Consider the following 23269-nt stretch of genomic DNA (forward strand, 5'->3'; position numbering starts at 1 on the left):
CAGACTTTCATATGGGACTGTGAAAAAAAAGCTTATCAGACCATTCTTAAACCTTTGACACTATTATTCAGCTTCTAGCAAGTCCAATCCCAGCTCCTGATTCCACTGATAATCACCAAACACATATTGTCAGAAAAGATTAGTGGAATTTATTAGATGCATAAGCTAATGCAGAAACTTCTTCTTATTATTTTTTGGCAATAATCCTGTATTAGCTGTTCAATCCAATTTTTCTCCTCTCCTCTTTTCTCTCCTTTTGTGAATAGTATACTGATGAATAGTTAACGCTACTCACTAAGGCAGTCATCAGTATTTCTATTGTTCGGATTATGTAAAACTATTAACCTAAAGTAGTTTATGCCATGTTATTCATGTCATACATTATGTACTACCAATATGAATGATACTTTGTTGAGGACTTGTTGAGGAGCAGTATGTATTGTTTTTTTTTTAATAAATTATCTTAATGAATCCTAATTCCCATTTAAGGAGGGCCCCAAGGCTTTACTTTACCTGAATGTCATAAAGACTTTGGTGTGGGATCTTGAAATGATCTAGAACTCTCTAGAATTGTGCTAGAAGGCATATAAACCTAGAAACACACTAAACAAATGTAGCAACCACATGTCAATGCCTTAGAAACCACAGATATGGCACCAGAAAATGCAAAAAAAAAAAATCTAGATGCATTTACATTGGAAAAAAAAATGTGTGTGAACATAGACTGTTTTTGAGTTACAAGTTTGACAGATGATCTCTACAATGTCCTTCTCCCATCACTGAAGCAGCATAAATTATCTCTGGAGGCCAGCAACACAGCTCTCTGATTAGTCTCTCTTGATTATGAATGTTCCAGACCATCAGAACGGACATCTGGCTTGATTGGCACTTTCTTGACATAGTGATGAGAACTGGTTCAAATACATTCCCATTGCTAAGGCATATCTTTTCAGATGCCTCAACACCTCTCTTTGATGCTGCTTTTTATGCATTGGAAATGAAGATAGTCTAAGCCTTGGTTAGAACCACAGCTCTGTGAAATAATGTATAGTTCACAAAGAAGCATTTATACTTAGTCTCACGTCTTTGACAACCAGTTCAAGGAGCACTCCGAGCTCAGTTCAGCTAATGCGATTTCCCTGCTCTTTGATCTCGACTGTCAATTGCATTAAGTGGAAAGGTCAGCAGATCAATCCAATTGCAGTCACATGTTTTTAAGATGGACAGAATGGTTTGCTTATAGTGAGAAGGGATGTCAGACGTACCCTATTCATCACAATGCATATATATTATGGAACTCTGAGATATGAGATATGCCAATGGGAACATGACTTCTAAATCAAACTGCCCTTGGTTAAATTAATCTTGGGTATGTGTAAATCTGACTCAGAATTTTCATTCAAATTACTCTGCAAACTTTGTCAACAAACTTTTTGTTTTTCATACCATGACCTACAAAAAGTAGTCACGTCAATAAAGAGAGAGGCCATGAGGCATTCTACATTAATAATGTTTTTCCCATATTGGCATTGGCATGAAAATAGATAGAGAACATGCTGTGGGTGAGGAAAATATTAACCACAACTAGATTAATGGTTACTGGTGCTTGTCTGTAGAAAATCCACCAGAAAAATTGTAGGTTGGTTGCCAGGCTGTTCATACTTTCTGCCCCAGGTCGAAAGAGCCTGGACATTAGATATAGCTTTAGCTATAGCTTCTTCTGAGGCAAAAACAGTAAGTATGAAGCTGCACATATCATTCACAAATTTGTTGTACATTTATCTATGTCTGTAGCACAAATTTGATAGTTACATACTGAAAATTAATACTGACTGTTATGGGTATTGAAAAAAACAAGACGACAAGGACTGCTACTAAAATTCAGATGCCGTTTCAGATATAGCACATCTATAGCAGATGTGCTATAGTGCCTGGCATAATAATAATAATAATAATAATAATACATTTACAATGAATAGCCATAACTAAGGTCCAGAATATTATATGGACTTGGGGTGAGCATATTTTACTTTGTAAGCTTGCTCCAAATAGGTTGATAACTTTATAATGTATATATTATAATGGACATATGGTTAAACACAATGCACAATGGCATACCCAGAAGACCAAGAGTTTGTGTTTTGATTATTCAGCCTCATTCATAAGTCTCATATATTTAGCTGTTCACCATCTCTTATGTTGAAATGTCTTGCTAATTCGCTGTTAGTAATAATTTAGTTTACACCTCTATCTTTTGCAATTATCTGTACATCTGGTATGTGGGAAGAGTAAAGCCACGTAATTGACCTTTTACATCTTGAATGTTAGTAATTAGTCATTAGTATGTGTACTTATATTTCTGTGTCGTGGTGCACAACCAACCCAGCTTCCATTGTACTGTGCACATATTAGTGGCATTTTTTTTAAAGACTTCACGGAAAGTTGAGCTTTCCCTAAACCTTCATTATTGCGGTAATCTCACATAGTGTGTATGTATATAATTGGCAAGACAAGCAACAAATGGCTAATAACTAGAATAGTGATATACATGATTGACAGTGCTTTGAGTGCTCAGAAATAGACAGTTTATGGAAATCAGTCATGACTCGTAAGGCATTTAGTTTGACGTTAGGAATGTTGCCTCTTGTGTATTTTAATTTTATAAACATTGTAAAATGCATTTCTGAGTGTGAGCAATTATTTTTGTTTAGTAAATTCATTGTTCTGTAGTAGTTTGAAAAGCAGCTTTTAGAACGTAACATTAAAGACATACATACACACACACAATAGATTTCAGTACTTACTGTAATTTCCCGTAATAAGCGACATCTGTGCTTCCTTGAAAAGCTCTGGCTGGCCTTACTACATACACAACAATACTGAAGGCACTTTAAAAGACTTCACGGAAAGTTGAGCTTTCCCTAAACCTTCATTATTGCGGTAATCTCACATAGTGTGTATGTATATAATTGGCAAGACAAGCAACAAATGGCTAATAACTAGAATAGTGATATACAGTACATGATTGACAGTGCTTTGAGTGCTCAGAAATAGACAGTTTATGGAAATCAGTCATGACTCGTAAGGCATTTAGTTTGACGTTAGGAATGTTGCCTCTTGTGTATTTTAATTTTATAAACATTGTAAAATGCATTTCTGAGTGTGAGCAATTATTTTTGTTTAGTAAATTCATTGTTCTGTAGTAGTTTGAAAAGCAGCTTTTAGAACGTAACATTAAAGACATACATACACACACACAATAGATTTCAGTACTTACTGTAATTTCCCGTAATAAGCGACATCTGTGCTTCCTTGAAAAGCTCTGGCTGGCCTTACTACATACACAACAATACTGAAGGCACTTTCCATGAATAAACTTAAAAAAGGGCCTGGAAGTCTTTAAAAAAATAATTCTCCTCTTTTTTAACAAATGGTCAGTGTAAGAAGGTACATGACCTTCAGAAAATCTTCAGAAAACATCAAACACAGGAGGTCATACTCCATGAGTGCGAAAACGGTACAGGTCACGAGGAGCTTTAGTAGAACAACAGTGAACAGATGAGATTTTGTCAGGCCATATGTCAGTAAAAACTAATTTCCCTGTCCTGTCAGCCATTATGCTGTGTGTCACGAATCCGGTCCGTGGTTTTCCCTCCGATTGCCACCAAAGCTCGCTCTTCCATCTTATTGACTCTCACACTGCACAGACTGATATACTATAACCTGGACTACATTTCCCATCACCCATTTCACTAATAACACACAGCTGCACCAATCTAAGACACTTTATCAGCCATGGACTTCCTCCTTCAAATCGCTGTGTATTGTAAGTGCATATCGCTACCCTAGCTGATAGCTACTTAAGGAGCCTGCTCCAGTTTACCTCGTCATTGTCATAGTCTTGCCTTGCCTGCTTTCCCGCGTTCGGATTCTTGCCTGAGTATTTTGGATTACCCTTTCGTCTTGTCTTTTGGATTATGTTTGCACCTTGCCTGGACTATTGCTCATGGTCCTCGGATAACCCCTCTTGTCAAGCCCTCTGGATTACGTTCGCCATCGATCGACCCACGCCTGTTTAACGGATTACTTTTGTGTCTTGCCTGTGCCATATCTGTTTGCTGGTGTTCGACCCTGCCTGTTTCTGATCATGTCTTCTAATAAAGCTTTACAAATGGATCCGCACGTCTCACATCTCGTTCGCCCCGTAACTCTGTGTAATAAAATAAAAGTACACTTGTAGAGTGTGCTCTTCAATTGCATGCACAAATACAACAGCATGCTCTGTAGCCTTTATCATTTCATATTACGAGCATGCGTGTCAGATCTGCGTCACGGCAGCAGCAGCTCTTAAAGTAATAGCAGCCAAATAACCTAATAGCCAAGCTGCTGTGATGTCTGTCAATCAAAGAACACAATGGGAAAAAAGAGAAAATCAATAATTTTTGTAGCTTTAAGGATTCATCTAAATTTCATTTACTTTTTAGTGTTTGATCATTTAAATTAAATTGCTGTATATTTCCTACTTGCTGAAGGGCACAGGTAAATTTGACATTTATTATATTGGGTTTATGCAAAGATTGTTTTAAGTTCACTTAAATTAAAAGTTATTTTTAAAAAGTCTAATAAATGTTAAAATTGATAGCTCTCAACCATACTGTAATGTTAGTAGTCAACATGACATATAGTCAATGGTTAAATATTATGGAAAAAAGAACAATTTCCTAGAGACATAAGTATTATTGGTATCAGTCATAACAATAAGCCATTAAACAAATATAAAAAATGTATTGAATTTATTTAGTTTGTACATTAATTTGAAGATTGATTTATATTTAAATCTTCAAATTATTTATATTTTGCAATATAAAAGTCAATTTAAAAACTTTAATATTAGGTGGGATTAACCACAATTATTTTCAGAAGAAATGTGTGATTAATTAGTTATTTTTCATATATATATTTGAATAAAGCATTTCTTATTTTTAATGAATAATGTTGAGTCACATCTTGTCAAGCAACTGAGCATCATTGCTTGTGCAAATAACGTATGCTTTAGAAAATCTAATAAAGGCATCTGTGTGATTTTAATCTGCTGTGCTATACTGAACTGTCCTAAACAGCATTAAAGGTCTCTGAAATAATCAGAGATAAGCTCTTGTATGCTTAGACAGAACTCTGAAGCCATTTTAATACATTTGCACCAGGCAGGCATGAAAAAGCAACTTTTTTGTTTGCGATTTGGATCTATCATCGGATTCGGCACGTCGCAGACATTTACTTGAAAAAAATATGCCCTTAAAAGATAACAAAACATTACAAAGCCATACAGTACGCAGATAACGTTAGCCATCTCACCACTAAATTGAGTTTATTATGTCAATCTAGTCTCCAATCTGGAGGGCTGAATCGACACTCTTAAAAAATAAAATCAGAGTGCATTTTTTATACTGGTCTCCTAGTTGTAAAGCAATACAAGCATTCACTAAAATAGAGGAAGATTAAAGGACCTCATACATACACCATGAAAGATTAAGTCTAACTTTACATACTGTAGCTAAAACAACATTACATTTAAGTAACACATAATATTACATACCAGTAATATCGTGGTTTAACATTATAAAATTAAGGGGCATAACGTTACCTGAGGAAAAAAAGAGCATGAAAATGTTCAACATATGGATCTATCGTTGGATTCGGCACGTCACAGACATTTACTTGAAAAAAATATGCCCTTAAAAGATAAATTTTAGAACGAAATGGTCTAATTGTGACAAAACATTACAAAGTCATACAGTACGCAGACAGTAACTGAACTTACCCCCGTATTTCTGACGTTCATACCATTTCCATGAAGTGTTTAAATAATTTGCACGCAATAATAATAATAATAAAATAATACAAATAATAACACACACGCACGCACGCACGCACGCACACACACATACACACACACATACACACACACACACACACATATATATATATATATATATATATATATCACTTTAATTAAAGATAAGGTGATTGTTGAGGCCATTAAAACATTTTTTTTAAGTACCTCGCTAAAGTTAGGCGGCTACTTAATCATTCACAGAATAACGTTAAGTTACCCCGTACAGCGACAGATCAAATACGCATTAAACAGAGAAATCAGTGTGCTCTTACCACACCTTATTAAAAATAGAGGTAAATAATCATAGCATCATACTAACTTACCTTATAATCCTGCTTGCAATTTGCGTGCGAGTGAAGAATCCAGAAAGTTCGATGAGGAGGAAAATTAAATAAACCGGTTGGGTCAAAATAACCCAACTCAGCTGTTCAGTGGTGAAAGAACCCCTTACAGTCCATTTGACCCAGCATGAGCAACCCAACTGTGTGTTTACATTACCTCAAACAACCCAGAATTATGACCCAGCACAATTAACCCAAAAATGTGTTTACAGAAATAACCCAGCACTTTTTAGAGTGTACTGTGTGTCACTACTGGAATTTCCATAATCCACATATTTAGAAATAAGTTGATGATGGAACCCTGAGTTAGGCATCCTAAATGAATGCAAATACAGTTGTGAAGTATTGATAAAGAAAGGGAAGCTTGTGCTGTTAGGGGCATCTAAGACAAGCATCATATTTGAGTTGCTAATATGTAGGGTTAGATATTTTAACAAATATATTAAACAAATGTGTTAAGTCATCCTGCACCAGGCAGGCATGAAAAAGCAACTTTTTTTGTTGCGATTTGTTGAGGAACAGTGTCCAATAATACTCTGAAAATGGGTGAAAAAATCCATGGACTTACATTCAGAGAGAAATCTTATACAATTTTTAATCGCGATTAATCACGTTGTTATGCACAAAATTCAATAATGAATTCAAAAGTAGTGTATTGTGCTCTTTTACAAATAAGGTGCTTTTTTACAGCAGTATTCCTTTTACATAGTAGCAGTTAAAATATATCTTGTAAATCTCAACTTATAACATTAATGTAATCAAATTAAATATAAAACCAAAGCTATTTGCAACTGCCAGGGCATTAACGTTTTTATAGAAAATATTTTATAGTTTGTTTTAGAAAAACAAGTTATGCTCAGAGTCCAGAGCCTCCATCATAACATTACAACAGGCACCTTCCAAGTAGAGACCTGCACGATCATGGGACCCAACGCAACAGAGTGTGGTGCCGGACAACATTTTATGGGCGAGTGTGCGGCTGCGGGCAGGTAGAGACCCGTGTGTGCGGGATGCAGGAGAATAAGGGTGTACTCACACTAGGCGATCTTAACACGGTACGCATGTAGTGCACGGAGCACGGAACTTCTGATACGTGCAGCATGTTTGCGTGAACATTTCTGAGCAGCAAGAGTGATAGATCTATAAAGCAATATATTGTGAGAGGGCCGTATGTGTTACAGCGTCCCAAATGACTCAAAATAATGAACCACAAAGTTAACAAAATGATGCACTCCATTGTGCTGAGGGAGAGTGCTTCTCTGCTGCCTTCACGTGCTATCGGAAACTTCCTATTTCCCACTTATGAAGTCGTGAGCGCTGCGCTGCTGCAGTCTCAGGCCCACCCCAAATGCTCCTCAAAATCAAGATACATTTAGATGTCGTTCCAAAAAAGGACACTTAGAATTTACAAAAGGACACCAAAGAACCAAATGATATAAGGAGCTCATGTAAGCACATATCATTTTATAGTATGTGTACAGTGCAACAGCAAAGAGCTTTTTGACATTTTTGACATTTTTTACATAGAGAAGCCAAGTTGCGATTCCGAACAGGACCACATGGAGATTGCATGGAGACCACTGCTGACTGCATATATCTACTACAGTACACAAATCCATTCCATATAACTAAACACAGCAACATAAACATGACAAATCAAAACATTATCGTGAATGTGTGTGGAAACAACGTGAATGTACGGAAATGTCTGTGCCTGTGCATAAATACAATGTGCGAACAGTGCGTCAAGAGCACTCAAACACGCATTATTATAATGGACTCACGCTTGCTTACTGTACTGTACGACTCCTGTACGCCACCGCAATCGTCTTTACCTTGATTGCAGTCTTCATCCATCAAAACTTTACTAGCGAGACTGGTTATCCAGTCGAGAAAACGTAGTTTGCATCTCATCTGGTCATACGGTGGGATGTGTTGACAATCCATTCAGTCTGTACTTCACACATACTTCACACTTCATATATATATATATATATCCAGAAGAGGAAATATGAGAGGAGATTCATGTTTCATCATACTGAATCATCTTCTCAATGCAAAGTGAAATAAATTACATAATTCATCTCAATTTGCATTGACCATAAAGGCATATAAAGGGGCAAATAAAATAAAATACAATATGGCAGGACAAAAAGTACAGTTTTTCTTCAGAAATGTAATAAAATAAAAGTACAAGTAGTCCGTTTCAATTCCTCTCAAGTAAAGTAAAAAATTCCCAAAAATCATACTTAAGTATAGTACTGAAGTAAAATAATTCAATGAGTTTACATCCCTTGTCTAGGAAGAGCAGGAATATGGCATTTTCAGATTTCCTAATAAACAGGCAGTGTTTTCTGGACTCACATTACTGTTTACTTCTTGATATTGCTGTTACATACCTAAAATACATTCCCTGGAATTGCTATCAACTACAGAATTTTGGATATCATAAATACTTCATAAGCATTTATTGATTCGCCAGATTGTATTACTCTGGGTCCAATCTGATTTAGACTTCTGCTGAAAGATCAAATTATTTTTCAGATAATTTTAGTTTGATTTGCTGAGCTGCATGTGGGGTGTTTGCCAGCTGTTGGTCAGGTGCTTGCCCAGTTGGGTGCGCTTAGGTAATTTTGCATAGCAAAATATTTGAGAACAGTTACAATGAGAAACAGATTGGAATTACACAAATCTGTGAAGCAAGAATAGTCAAATATAAATGTATAACTTAATTTATATATATATATATATATATATATATATATATATATACACATTTATATATTTCAAAGTAAAAACATAATTATACACATAATTCTTCAATTATTAAATCCACAATGTGCAGTTATTAACTTAAGAAGCTATTTTTGTCTGATCCTGATCCTTAACTTCATGCAGCTTTTTAATGTTCGATAAAATTAAGGGCAAATATTTGCTACATACTTTAATCGTGATGTAAAAGAAGCTGGGTGAGGGAGATATAATGTGATCTGTAGAATTAGCAGGATGATTAAGAGGTGAAAAAAAAACACTTCCAGCAGCCCTTAATTACTCTCTGCTAATTGTCTTTGAGACTCACTTGTATATTTCTTAATTAGTATTGACAGTTTTCTGTGAAAGTGTGGGAAACTATAAGAATTCACAGTTAGGAGAGTTTAAGAAGAAACAAGAACAACCAGGGCTGCGTTTCCCAAAAAGCTTCGTAAGCCTAAGAAGTTCGTAAAAACGATCGTATGACTAATCTTAATATTACGGTATGTTTCTCAAAAGCATCGTAACTTAAGTAGCACTTGAAAATCATCGTAGATCTACGAGTGCTCTGGAGTAATCGTAAAGCCCTCAGTGCAAGACAGATTCATGTGGTCACCTGCAGGACAATCGGCAGATTAAAATCAACATAAAAGAAGTAATTTAATATAAATGTATTGTTTAATGTTAAATTGTGTCTTTTTAGTACTACAGAGTACTATAGAGGCCAGTAATATAATTAAATTTTATTTAATTATTTTTACCCCATTGGCGAATAAGCACAAATAACAAAATATTTTAATGTATTCTTTAAATGAAAATTAAATTAAATTAAATTAAATTAAAATGTATGTATGTATTTATTCATTCATTCATTCATTCATTCATTCATTCATTCATTCATTCACACGTTGCTGTTCATCACAATGTTGGAACCCAGCAAACACCCTTGTTAGCTTCTAGCAACTATCAAAGATCAAACGTATACATTTCAACTTAGCCGGGACTGATGAAAAACAAAAAGCCAATTTAAACCAAAGCCCCCCCCCCCCAACTATTTCAACATCCCCTCTCACTTCCATTTCATATTGCTGTGTACAGTGTTGTTTCCTGATTTGCATAACTAGATGCCTCAGCCAGTGTCTGTTTTAATGATTTGGCCCTCGGCTGTAGTGCAGTTTGTCTCTCTTGACTTTGGGTACCTTTCATTTCTACTACAGTTATTTTTGCCAACGACCAGTGCTGACACGAAAGTACTGTGTATTTTCTCTTTATTTGACTTTTCAAAGGACAAGAAGTAATGTGTTATTCTGCTCTTTAGACTTGCTGTTGGATGCAAAAGGCGAAAAGTAAAGCCCTATTCTTTTTATTCTTTAATTTTGAAATTACCCCCCCACATCTGAATTTCATATGGTGCATTCGCACAGGATAAGTGAAGCCTGTGATTTTACTCGAATTTACTGATTTGTCTCCCGGATACGATGTCGAGGCTTTGAGAGTCCCATTCTATGGTCTGGTTAGATGGATAAAAAAAAAAAATAATAATATAGTTTCGCGCCCTGTGTCATTTACATTTCACCAGGTTAAAATAATATCTCAAGCTTTATGCTTTATTTATTTGTAACACATTAACCTCAAAACCTTTTCAGCTTTCTCTTTCTGCAAACTGTATGGTGTAACGATATGACAGCACCCAAAATACTATCAAACACTCCAACACAGCTCTATTATCTGCGAAAGATGGATAAAAAGGTGCACAGGAAACAAAAACCTTGAATAATGATATACGACCCACCAAATCACAGAGATGCCGATTCGCACGAGATTAATATTATCACAGGACCTCGGTGTTTGGCGAAATATGGTAGGTCATTTGCGGGGGAATTTCTACTTTACAAATTACAGACATGGCCGATTCGCACGGGATTAAGATGACAGACAACCTCCGCAATTATTACAAATGACTGGAGGTCACCAGGTAATACTAATCCTGGGCGAATAGGGCTTAAGTGAGATAGGTGAGATGTCTCTAAAAATGTCTACTATGACCAGAGCATGTTGTGTTGTCAGTGATATTAAGCCATGTCACCAAAGATCATCGCTTGTATGTTGTGATGGTTCCAGTCCTGCAACAGTCAAGCTCAATGGTAGTCAGAAATCTGTTTCAGCCATCTTAGGTTTTCACAAAAAGGAAGCATGTCTAGAGCACCAAATATTGAATCAGACACAAGCCGCATAAGTTTACCACTGTTACTGCTTTCTATACTTTCTGTACACAATGCACTGCTGTGAAACTTATTTTTGTATGTTAATCTTAATTAAAATATTGAATCCATCATAAAAAAAAATTGCCTGGAAGTTGTTTACTTGCTCAGCTTCAGCTCGCTAGTAGCACATCAAGCTAGTAATGTGCAGTCTGCAACTGTTGGGTTGCCTAAACCAGTGTTTTCCAACCTTGTTCCTACAGGCACAGCAACAATACAAATTTGGGACATCTCTCATATTTGACCAATTCCTTTTAGGTCTTGGATTCTCTACCAGCAAGCTGATGAGTTGAATCAGGTGTGTTTAATTAGGAAGTATATGAATAGTGTTGTGAACAGGGTTGGGAAACACTGGCCTAAACAACTGTATTGCAAAAAAAAAAAAAAAGCCCAGTATAATTGGTAGGTTTAGTAATGCATCCTTTAGGATTTAAATAATAATTGGACTATTTTGGACTAAATTGGACTATTTTGTAACTTGACAGCTTTTTACCTTGCAAATGCAACCCATGCTCACTTTAAATATGTGCCTGTAGTGACATTTCTGCAAAATTATATTACATTGCTTATTGCATGTTTCGCAACACCCAAACCCTACCCTAAATCTAAGCAGCAGTGTTAACAAGAGCAAATTTGAGATGAAAACAATTTTGGTAAACATGTCATTTTGGCTTGCTTCTTCAAGTCTTTCAGCTTTCTTATCATAATTCATACACAAGTGCAGTGCTGTACCAAGTGAGCTGCTGAGCAAGTTTATTATGTCACAAAAGCCATGAATTAGGGGCTGGTTATGTGATAAAAATATCAAAATGTATTCATTTACAAATTATGCACTATGGTAAAAGTTTTCTGAGGTCATGACATAGAATTGAGCTTGGAATCACACAAACACAAGTATTCATTAATTGATAACCTGATCATAATGTGTGATGAAAAGGAATAAAAACTGGAGCCATTTTACTGCCAGCTATTTTAATTTTATCTGGAAATTGCTGTGAATTGTTTCTGGAGTTTTGCAAAAATGTAGGTAAAGTCACATTCATTCTGGTGAGGCTACTGTAAGTTAAAAATATCTAACAACAAATATCATAACATAAAATCTAAAATAAATTTTAGCGGACTCACTAATTGAGTTATTGGATGATTAAACCACCATTGTTGACCAATCTTCATGTCAAGCATCCTTCGAATGATTTCATCCCAGCACCTCTACAATTGAATGTCACTGAGAAGCCCACATAAATGATCTAGTGCCAAATCAGCTGACCTATTCATGCTTCAGATCATTAGTTATTGTTTGTAATGATTTTATATGTGGGATCATTGTGTCATTGAGGATGTGATTGCTTTAGGCATCAGTGGATTGGCAGGAGGTAAAATGAAAGCTTTTGTTAAGTAGGGAAGCAGAGAATAATTATGTGTTTCCCTAGTGAGAAGGCCGAAGACCTGGCTAAAGCTTAAACAAACATTGTAATTAAATATCTGATATTTATGCCTTTAATGAATAACACACACTCTCTTGGCATAAAATGCCAGGCAAAATGCTGCAGAATGCACAGAAAAACCGAAAGATATTGTACTGCAGAGATTATAATGGCATTCTTAAGAACACCATCTGCATCAGCATTACTCTATGGCTGGCACAAATCTTTTCACAGCCATTGAATTTATGGTAATAGAAGTAGGATGGGCTGGGGTGGGTGAATTTGCCATGCTGATGTTCACAAGATGGTTCTTCGAAGGTTGGGCCAAGTACATATATAATAATATCTGGAAAAAAAGTGATGAGTTAGCAATCGTATCTCAATGGCAGTTCCTCAGCTGATGTAGGACCCCAAAATTATGCATTTGAAATGTGCTATCTTTGATCAAGGGCATTTAATTTTGCAGCCTTATTCCCCCGCAAAGTATCTGTGCTACAAATGGCATGTGACCAAGTACTGTGGAACTACTTGAAATTGACTTCATAACAATGATGACTGGCTGATGGCACCATAAGTATGCATGCAGTCCTGAGCACTGATGTAAAAAGTTGCAGACAGGGAAGAATATAACAGAATTTCAAAGCCTTTTAAAAGTAGGCAACTGGCAAAATGTAATTTAATTGAATGAAAATAGCAATTTATATTCCTTGCAGAAATGTTTATTTTGGCGCAATATACTTTCCAACTTTGAATGTCTGTTAATGGAGAAATATGCCTTTTGCAAAGCCAAGCCTTTAACCAGGTAACATAGGGGTCAGTAACATTTTATTTAATAATTAATAGATTTTTGGGATGCATAAAGTCAAAAAATGTCAGTGTGATACCATGGCTTTCCATTAATCTATGAATCCATTATTATTATTATTATTGTTATTATTATTATTACTATTGCCAGTAATTTATTTTATTTATTTATTTATTTATTACTTTGAAAAATATATGTATTTTTTTGAAGTCTCACCTGAACAGTAATGCTACATATAACTTTTCAGATTTTTTACATCAAATATTACACACTGTTGCTCCAGCTCTATTGGTTTTACCACAACTTTCCAATTCTTTTCAAATACCCAGTCAGTTTTCACTCTTGAAAGTAATAGATTTTTTCAGGTTTGTGTACCAAACAGTGTGCTTCAATGCCCTTCAAGCTTAAGCAATCCCTCTATGTACCATGCCTCTAAAATTAGGTTGTGTTTGACAACTAATGGAGGTAAATAAAGTCTAGAATTCAGAACGATTCCCCCAACACCAGCGTCTAAGTCAATCAATTGTCTCTATCCCTCATGTTTGTCAATACTTTTATTTGCTCTTTGTCAAGAAATTGTGTGCTTTAGCAGGGCTACTAATGACTTTATTGTGTGGTCAGACCCTCACCGGGGGCAGCTGCCATTCACTTCAGATTAGATAAGGATCTTTTCCAAGTGGCAGACCATAAACCGTACGACAGGCAAAATTATTCTCGAGCTCGCCAGGCAAGGCGTGATGAGTCGAATCAAGGACAGGAAGCTCGGTTCACACGTGGCTGTGATATCGTAACAGCGGAGTGAGTCAGAACAGCTGGAGTGTTGAGTCTAACCCTCTAAAATTAGGTTGTGTTTGACAACTAATGGAGGTAAATAAAGTCTAGAATTCAGAACGATTCCCCCAATACCAGCGTCTAAGTCAATCAATTGTCTCTATCCCTCATGTTTGTCAATACTTTTATTTGCTCTTTGTCAAGAAATTGTGTGCTTTAGCAGGGCTACTAATGACTTTATTGTGTGGTCAGACCCTCACCGGGGGCAGCTGCCATTCACTTCAGATTAGATAAGGATCTTTTCCAAGTGGCAGACCATAAACCGTACGACAGGCAAAATTATTCTCGAGCTCGCCAGGCAAGGCGTGATGAGTCGAATCAAGGACAGGAAGCTCGGTTCACACGTGGCTGTGATATCGTAACAGCGGAGTGAGTCAGAACAGCTGGAGTGTTGAGTCTAACTAGGATGTGTATGTGTGTTGTTATATTTGTATTTTTCAGACCTAGGCGAGTCGATGTCTGAGTAAGGAGCATCTTTGCTAACAAGATGCTGCGGTGCCTCTTGTGCTCATTAGTTGTCTCATTTGTGATCTCGTTTCACAGGATGTGCCAAAGGGCATCTGGGCATTAGAGCAGCAAGGAGCATGGTTCGGTTGCACAGAGATTCAGGACTGCAAACACATGTATCTAGAAAGGTAATGCTCGACCGTAGCCACGCTCTGAGAGCCAGCAAAAGGACGCTTCGGCATTTCTGATCATTTCCTCCCATTTTCTCCTTCACTGACGAGGCGAGGTTATCTTTCTCTCCCGAAAGCTTGTCAAATCTTGTTAAGAGAAATGCCAGATTTAATAGATGGCGCTGGATTAGTTCGCCGTCCCTCTTACTCACTCTTCCGTGCAATCATCTTACTGCCATCTTTACCTTGGCAAATGGAAGATGGATTGCTTGCTTTATCCTACGTTTTTTAAGTCTCGCTTCTAAATCCTCTGTCCTCTCTGCCACCTTCCATGCCCCAAAAACAAGCAGAACAGATGCACTCCGTCCAGCGAGTTCCATGAGATGAAGGCACAGATGGAAGTGCCTCTTGTGCTCATTAGTTGTCTCATTTGTGATCTCGTTTCACAGGATGTGCCAAAGGGCATCTGGGCATTAGAGCAGCAAGGAGCGTGGTTCGGTTGCACAGAGATTCAGGACTGCAAACACATGTATCTAGAAAGGTAATGCTCGACCGTAGCCACGCTCTGAGAGCCAGCAAAAGGACGCTTCGGCATTTCTGATCATTTCCTCCCATTTTCTCCTTCACTGACGAGGCGAGGTTATCTTTCTCTCCCGAAAGCTTGTCAAATCTTGTTAAGAGAAATGCCAGATTTAATAGATGGCGCTGGATTAGTTCGCCGTCCCTCTTACTCACTCTTCCGTGCAATCATCTTACTGCCATCTTTACCTTGGCAAATGGAAGATGGATTGCTTGCTTTATCCTACGTTTTTTAAGTCTCGCTTCTAAATCCTCTGTCCTCTCTGCCACCTTCCATGCCCCAAAAACAAGCAGAACAGATGCACTCCGTCCAGCGAGTTCCATGAGATGAAGGCACAGATGGAGGAAACGAGTCCCAGAGGGCACCAAGGGGCTTTTCTGATCCGGGCTGCTCTCCTCCCTGGAGATCTCATTTGAGGTGAGGAGCTGAGGCTGAATGGATCCTTAACCACAAGGGATTAGAAGAGCTTGTCTGAAGTCTCTCATCTGGCTCTACCCTTCTCTCCATCCTGCTCTCAGACTCTCCTTTCAACTTCCTGCCAGCCTGGCCATCTTTGTACCAATCATCGCATGGCCAGGCTATTAATAAAACTGTTGACACCTGTTTAATAAAAATCAACCTCTGGGACCTAAAAACGGTCCTAAATTAAAAATGGCACTTTTAAATTTTTTTAACAATGCCCTTTGGCTATGAGATTGTGTGACAATGTATTTTCAGGAATCTCAAGAAAGGCAGCATGACATATCAGTGCAAAACACAGGTGTTCTTTTTTAGAATTATCTGTATAATAACAAAAAAAGATTATCAGCTCAGTTCAAATCCACAGATTTTTCTGATCATAACCTTGGAACTGGAGAGGATTAGCAGATCATAACAACATACAGACCGCTTTACATTAGCATGGTCAGTGGCTCTTCGCGTCTTAGCTAACATCTGAGTGCTAAAGCTCCCATTAACTGAATCACTGGGGCGTTAAAGTGCAGGAACCGTCCTGCTGGATAGATATGCCAACCAGGCGCAGGAGCAGAAATACAAATTCCTGTCTGGATGAATTTGTCTGAAATACCTGTCGGAATGGATTTAGAATTCCTGGAATATTGCTTTAAAGTGCATTTACTCCATACACCCTCTCTTGTTAATTCGCACCAGCTCATTATGATGTCTCCGTGCATAAGATATCCAATCAACACATTCGCATAATCACTTCCGTGACCTCAACCACTGTATCTGTTTTTTGTTTTTTTTTGGCCTGGAAATGTGATGGCCTGGTAATTGCTGGGGTAAACAACCCTGCATTTGACTTGTTTTTTGGTGACTTGACCACATGCAAAATTGACAATCGAGATAACATGCTTGAGGATGTTTCTCTGAGCTGTTATCGAGAAAGATTTCATTATCACCAGATATGTAACTACTGTTGACACGGGTAAATTGGTTTCATCTTGATTATCTCTTGTTGTTTCACATGTCACTTGGCGTTTAATTAAGATGTGGAAACAACATGATGACAATGTACCTTAAAGTCTCTGAATTATCAGAGATGTTTATCTCCCTCTAATTCTGTGAGGGGAAGCTGTTAATACATTTACTGCCAAACGGACAATGAAAACCTCCTGCTAACTGAAGATAGAAATAGATTTAATTGTGTATGTTTTTTCCACATAATAATAAATAATGTTTTGTGTTTTAGTCTCAGTTGCCCTTTTCCCAGCATGCGCTGGGGAATGAATAATTAATATAGTTTCATAGTTTCACAGTTTTATGTTGATTTTATTATCATTTTAGTAACTTGTCTTGTGATGTCAAAATTAATTTGTTCCTGTACTTAAAACAAAAGGTTTATTAATACCATTGTAGATTTGCATGTACCAAGGGTTGATTTCTGAACTGGTAAATTTTCTAAACATTTTATGTTTAGTCAAGTCATTTAAAATAATTAGCATAAGTAAATAAAACAAAGATTACTGGATAATGTTTTGCAGGAAAATACGGTTTCAGTCTTTTCACTTCAACACGTTTAATTCAATGTGTTACTTGCCATTTATTTGTGATTATCTAGTCGGAAGTCTCTTATGCTCACCAAGGCTGAAAATCAGCATAATAGAATTTTAGAATTATTTCTGAAGAATCATGTGACACTGAAGACTGGAGTAATGATGCTGACAATTCATCACAGGAATAAGTTGCCTTTAAAAAAAAAAAATGAAGCAGCTAATGTAAATTGCAATAATATTTCAATTTTTACTGTATTTTTGAGCACCTAAATACAGCCTTGGTGCTGTCTAAGGGTCTAAAATAAAATAAAATAATAATAATAATTAGTAGTAGTAGTAGTAGTATTATTAACAAAAGTAAATTATGACAAGTACTGTATGTTTAATCTTATTTTCTTTATCTTGGATTGATTCAAAACTGCTTTAAACATATTTAGCATGTTTTCCTACTTCTGAATGTTGATGAGGAAGAGCTGTAGTACAAGGTCAGTAACTGAGCTTTTCATCTAAGCTTTTGTAGACAACATAAAATCTAAATTGACCTTATATTCAGTGTTACTGCATTTCCCTGTTCTTATTGGGAACTGATCATGTTATTCCAAAGAAAAAACATTGTTGATCCCACTTTATTTTAAGGTCCAATTCTCACTATTATCTATTGAACTATAACTTTTCATGCAGAATAAGGCATTAGTACTAATAAACAGCCAATATGCTAGTAATATACATGTTAGTCAATAGTGATAATTAGTCCTTAATATAAAGTGTTTGTCTGTTTGTCTTAATTAAGTAATCTTTAGTCAATATATAATAACTTGCCGTTCATCTGAATAGCTTCTTTGCTCACTTTTCATGATCTAATCACTTCAATTTACTTAATTATGAATTGCATTATATCACAGAAGTAACATGAGTTGCAAACAGCAGACTGAGTGTGAGAACATGACACTACTTCTGTGAGAACATGAGTCTTGAGGGCTATTCCTGTCTCCTAACCACAAGGTTTGTGTGCCCCAAAAACGGCAAAGCATACCTATAAATCTTTCACATGAACTACTTGTAATGTCAGACAGTAATTAAACAAACTGCTGGGCATGTGGGATATAACTCTCATGGTTCTATCCTCAGGAAATATAACCCATAGACAGACAGAGACATCAGGTGACCTCTGCTCACTATTATAGTACTTGGATGCGTGTGTGTTTAGTGAAATCTGTCAGCACTGTTGCTGCATCAAGCCATCAAATAATGGCACTACCGACATCCCAAAAGCCTCAAGTAAGACTTATTATCCTGAGGCATAGTATTATAGGTGTTTGGGCCACATGGGTTGTTGTTTGTTAACACACAGAGAGTTTTATCTCTTTGTACCATCTGCTGTGATGTGGTTTTGCTGGTCTTAATACGTCAGTTTGCTCATTGTGTACATACCATGTGTTCAACATTGAACTGAATGTGAGCAACAGCCCCACTGAGGTAATCAAATACATTACAACTTCACGCTTGGGCTGCCAAGCAAAGCCCAGGATGAACTCATCGTTCCACTGGAACACTAGTTAATATCCATACCTTGTGCCTCAGTGTCTCTGAGGTCCTTATCGCTTGCAGATCTGATTGAGTTTTCTGAAGAATGAAAGCCATTTATTTTATAATCAAGTGAATAAAAGACACTCAAGGAAGCAGGGTAAAGACCTGTTCACAGCACGAACGGTAGCTATAACGATAACTGTATTAGCATCTAGACCAATAATGCTCTGTTTATTATAAGCATGTGCTACAGTTGCCTGGTTGTACACTTGCTGCTTTAAATGCTCAAGCTCTGTTTTATCATTCATCATCTGAATAAAAATGGTTCTAAAATTGATTTGAACAATATACTGCTTCTCTGTGTCACTATCATTATAGTTGTGGGGTGGATGTCTTATTTTATTTTATATTTATATTTTTATCTTATTTATTTATTTATGTGTGAATTATACTAATAAACTTCATGCAATTAAAATTGTTCTCCACATTGGTACTCACTTTGGTAATATTTTAAAAACTCCTAACTTCAAATTTACAACGTACTTGTGAAAACAGTATCAAGGTATCATAAAATCTAATAATATCTCTCCAGTACATTGTGGATTTGATCTGAGATTCTGTGTCATATATTGCTTTTACGGTACATTGCTTATACTGTATCAATAATTTGTTATAATTGGTTTGGAAATTGCAAACCACTTCATTAGAATATATATATATATATATATATATATATATATATATGGAAATCTTCAGATCTACCAAATGATTCACTGATTAATGTAGATGCAGAGAAGAAGAGATGCATATCAAACTTTTGACAGAAATAGCCTGTTGAAAGGCAGTTACTGTGAATGAACAGTGTACAGTATGAAAAAAGTTAATTTTTAATTATTTGTTGAGATCGGTGAGATCAGAGTTTTGAAAATGTACCACTTGTGAAAATAGCACCAATGTAATAATCAGTAGTTGTATTTAATATTATTAAATATTTAAAATATTATTTACCATTATTTTATAAACTTTAGTCATTTTAGGGTTAGGTCACACTATATTAAAAATAATGTGATTTTCATACAGCTCGCAATTGATTATTGCAAAGTTAATCATAGAAAACAATAATAACTCAATTTTCACACTTTCTGATGAATATTTGAGTTATTCCTGTCTGCACAAAACTGATGCAAAGGTCGTGCAGGGTTTCTTTCTCATTTGGGGCCTTATTGTTTTTGCCTTAATCTAAGATGGCAAGACGTGCTTATACTTATCAATGTAAGTCTTCATGCAGTATTGTTAAATTGATGCAGATTGATGCACCACATTAAAATGTTTACTCAGGAAGGAGTAAATCTAGCATCTTAGCAATATTTTTAAGAGGACACTGGACTGTTTCAGTGGATGCAGTACATCATGTAGTCTTACTAGCTATTGTTAGGTTATAAGGACCATTCCTTTTATATTTTTTTCATGTTCCCATGTCTCAATTTATTAGATAACATATTAAACTTAAGTGAGTGAAGTGACATGTGGCCAAGTATGGTGACCCATACTCAGAATTAGTGCTCTGCATTTACCCATCCAAAGTGCACACACACACAGCAGTGAACACACACACACCGTGAACACACACCCGGAGCAGTGGGCAGCCATTTATGCTGCGGCACCCGGGGAGCAGTTGGGGGTTCGGTGCCTTGCTCAAGGGCACCTCAGTCGTGGTATTGAAGGTGGGAGAGAGTGCTGTACATTCACTCCCCCCACCTACAATCCCTGCCGGTACGAGACTCGAACCCACAACCTTTGGGTTATGAGTCCGACTCTTACAATTCTTAATGATGAGAATCATAAATAGCAGTCTGTTATCACAACATTACAATTAAATCAATAATTTATTAATCTCACCTTTTTTTAAATTTGAGCTATTGTTGCTATTTTTCTAAAATAAATAAATTAGTGCTGTCAAATGATTCATAGCGATTAATCGCATCCAAAATAAAAGTTTTTGTTTACATAATATATGTGTGTGTGCTGTGTATATTTATTATGTATAAATAAATACACACACATGCCTGCATATATTTAAGAATATGCTATGTTCATATATTAAATATATTTGTATATAATATAAATTATATTAATATATGCATGTATATGCATGTAAATCTTTTTTATATATATACTGTATGTGTCACGGGTTGCTACTGTGAGGAGCACGGAGCGAGGAACGAGGAGACCAGGAGTACAAAACAAAGGGGTTTAATATTCTCTTCAGGGAATCACACGTAACACAAGGAGGGGACATAAACAATTCCGGACAAAGAAACTCCGAACGGGACTCACTATAAATACACAGACACCAATGGGACACACCTGGGAGCAAATAAACTAATTAAACAGCTGGAACCAAATTCATACAACAAGGACAGGAACAGGAAGGACCAAATAAGGAAAACAGGAACAAAACAGGAACATACACGTGACAGTATGTGTGTGCATTTATATATACATAATAAATATACACAGTACACACACATATATTATGTAAACAAAAACTTTTATTTTGGATGCGATTAATCGCGATTAATCATTTGTCAGCACTAAAATAAATAAATAAATACAACTTCCAATATTTTATTTTATTTATTTTATTTGTATTCCTAGTGTCATCATTTTAAATTTCCATCTTGTTATTCTTTATTAATAGCTTGCAAAAAAAGTTATATTTTTAGTGAGAAAACAACAGCACGTACATTAGCAAGGCTTAGCAATGGATTAATGAATTTTTGGTTGTTTTATATTGTTTATCTCATATTAAAACATAATATTACATAAATTGTTATGATATTATTAAATATTCAAAAGATTGTTATAGAACTAATGAACCTCATACCAGGAATGATCCAAAAGATACAAATCATCTGAGAATCTTTCTTTACAAAAGCTTGTATCCTGCGGTTTCAGTCCTTAAAAAACTATCTTAGAATACTGACTTATCTATATCTTTCTTTTACTAAAGGTTTAAAATACAATCTTGAAATAAAATGGACAAATAAGGGTATATTGTGCCATTATAGCTATGCATTGATCCAGTGACAAAACATCTCAGTCTGAAGGTTAACAACAGTCACAATCACTAGATTGATGTCAGAAAGAAAGGAAGGGAAGTCTGAATCTCAGGACGGCTTTAAAGCATCCAACACCAGACAAATGAATGCCTGCAGCATCACTGCTATGGTTTAGTCAATCAACATTTAGTATATATATTTTAGTATAGTAAATTATTCCCAGCTGCAGCCTGCGCGATAAACACAAATGCTAGTGTAATCACACAGGTGAGATGATTGACAGGCTTGTAATTAGGTTTTTCAGTAGGAACGTAATCTTCCCACTGCCAGCGCTGCACTTATTGCTATATGAATAGGAAAATAAATAAAAAAATAAATAACTCAGAGAGTGTTCACTGCTGTTCAAGATGAATGTGGTCTCAGAAACGACTGTTCTGTGATCTCTAGATTATCTGCATCTCCACCCTAGTAGATGCATTGACTGGTTTAAGGTGGGAAGCAGCATATTAAATGATGTGTACAAACAGCAGCTTGACAGTGACTTATGAGGACGCAAATGGATGTAAATTACTAAATCTCACAGGAGTGAGTTTAATTAACAGTGTGTGTGCTCTGTTCAGTCAGTGGCCTTTATTTTTAAGTGGTTTGAGTTATTAACATGAGCCACCTGGTTGTGCCAAAGAGACAAGAGACCTTATCGCACAATATATTCATTATGTTATTAAGGGAATTCATCCTTGGTTGATGAAGCATATGCATTTTGATTCATGAAAGTACAAACTGTTTTAAAGATTAAATGCTGCACAAGACCGTACCAAATATTTGTATCATATATTAAAGATGAATACTTTTAGAAATCATCTAATGGAAACATTTTTAAATTGTGAATTTTGTTTGTGACAATGCTTGACTAAACAATGAAAATGTTTAGTCACTCACTAGAAACCTCTGAATATTTTTAACAAATAAAGGTACAATTTTTAGCATTTATTCAAATACCAGAATACAAGACTTCAAAGGCGACCAGAAGCCTGGAGCTGTTCTTGTACTCGCAATGACTTTCACAGACACTTAAAAGCAATGCTTATAAGTGTCACAAATGTAACAAATTCAAAACAGTTTTTTATTTACCCCCTCCCCCTAACAAGCCAACCAAAAATGCACACACAGAATCATAATT

The sequence above is a fragment of the Sinocyclocheilus grahami genome, unplaced genomic scaffold, assembly GCF_001515645.1.
Source record: "Sinocyclocheilus grahami isolate Dianchi unplaced genomic scaffold, SAMN03320097.WGS_v1.1 scaffold288.1, whole genome shotgun sequence".
Classification (NCBI taxonomy): domain Eukaryota; kingdom Metazoa; phylum Chordata; class Actinopteri; order Cypriniformes; family Cyprinidae; genus Sinocyclocheilus; species Sinocyclocheilus grahami.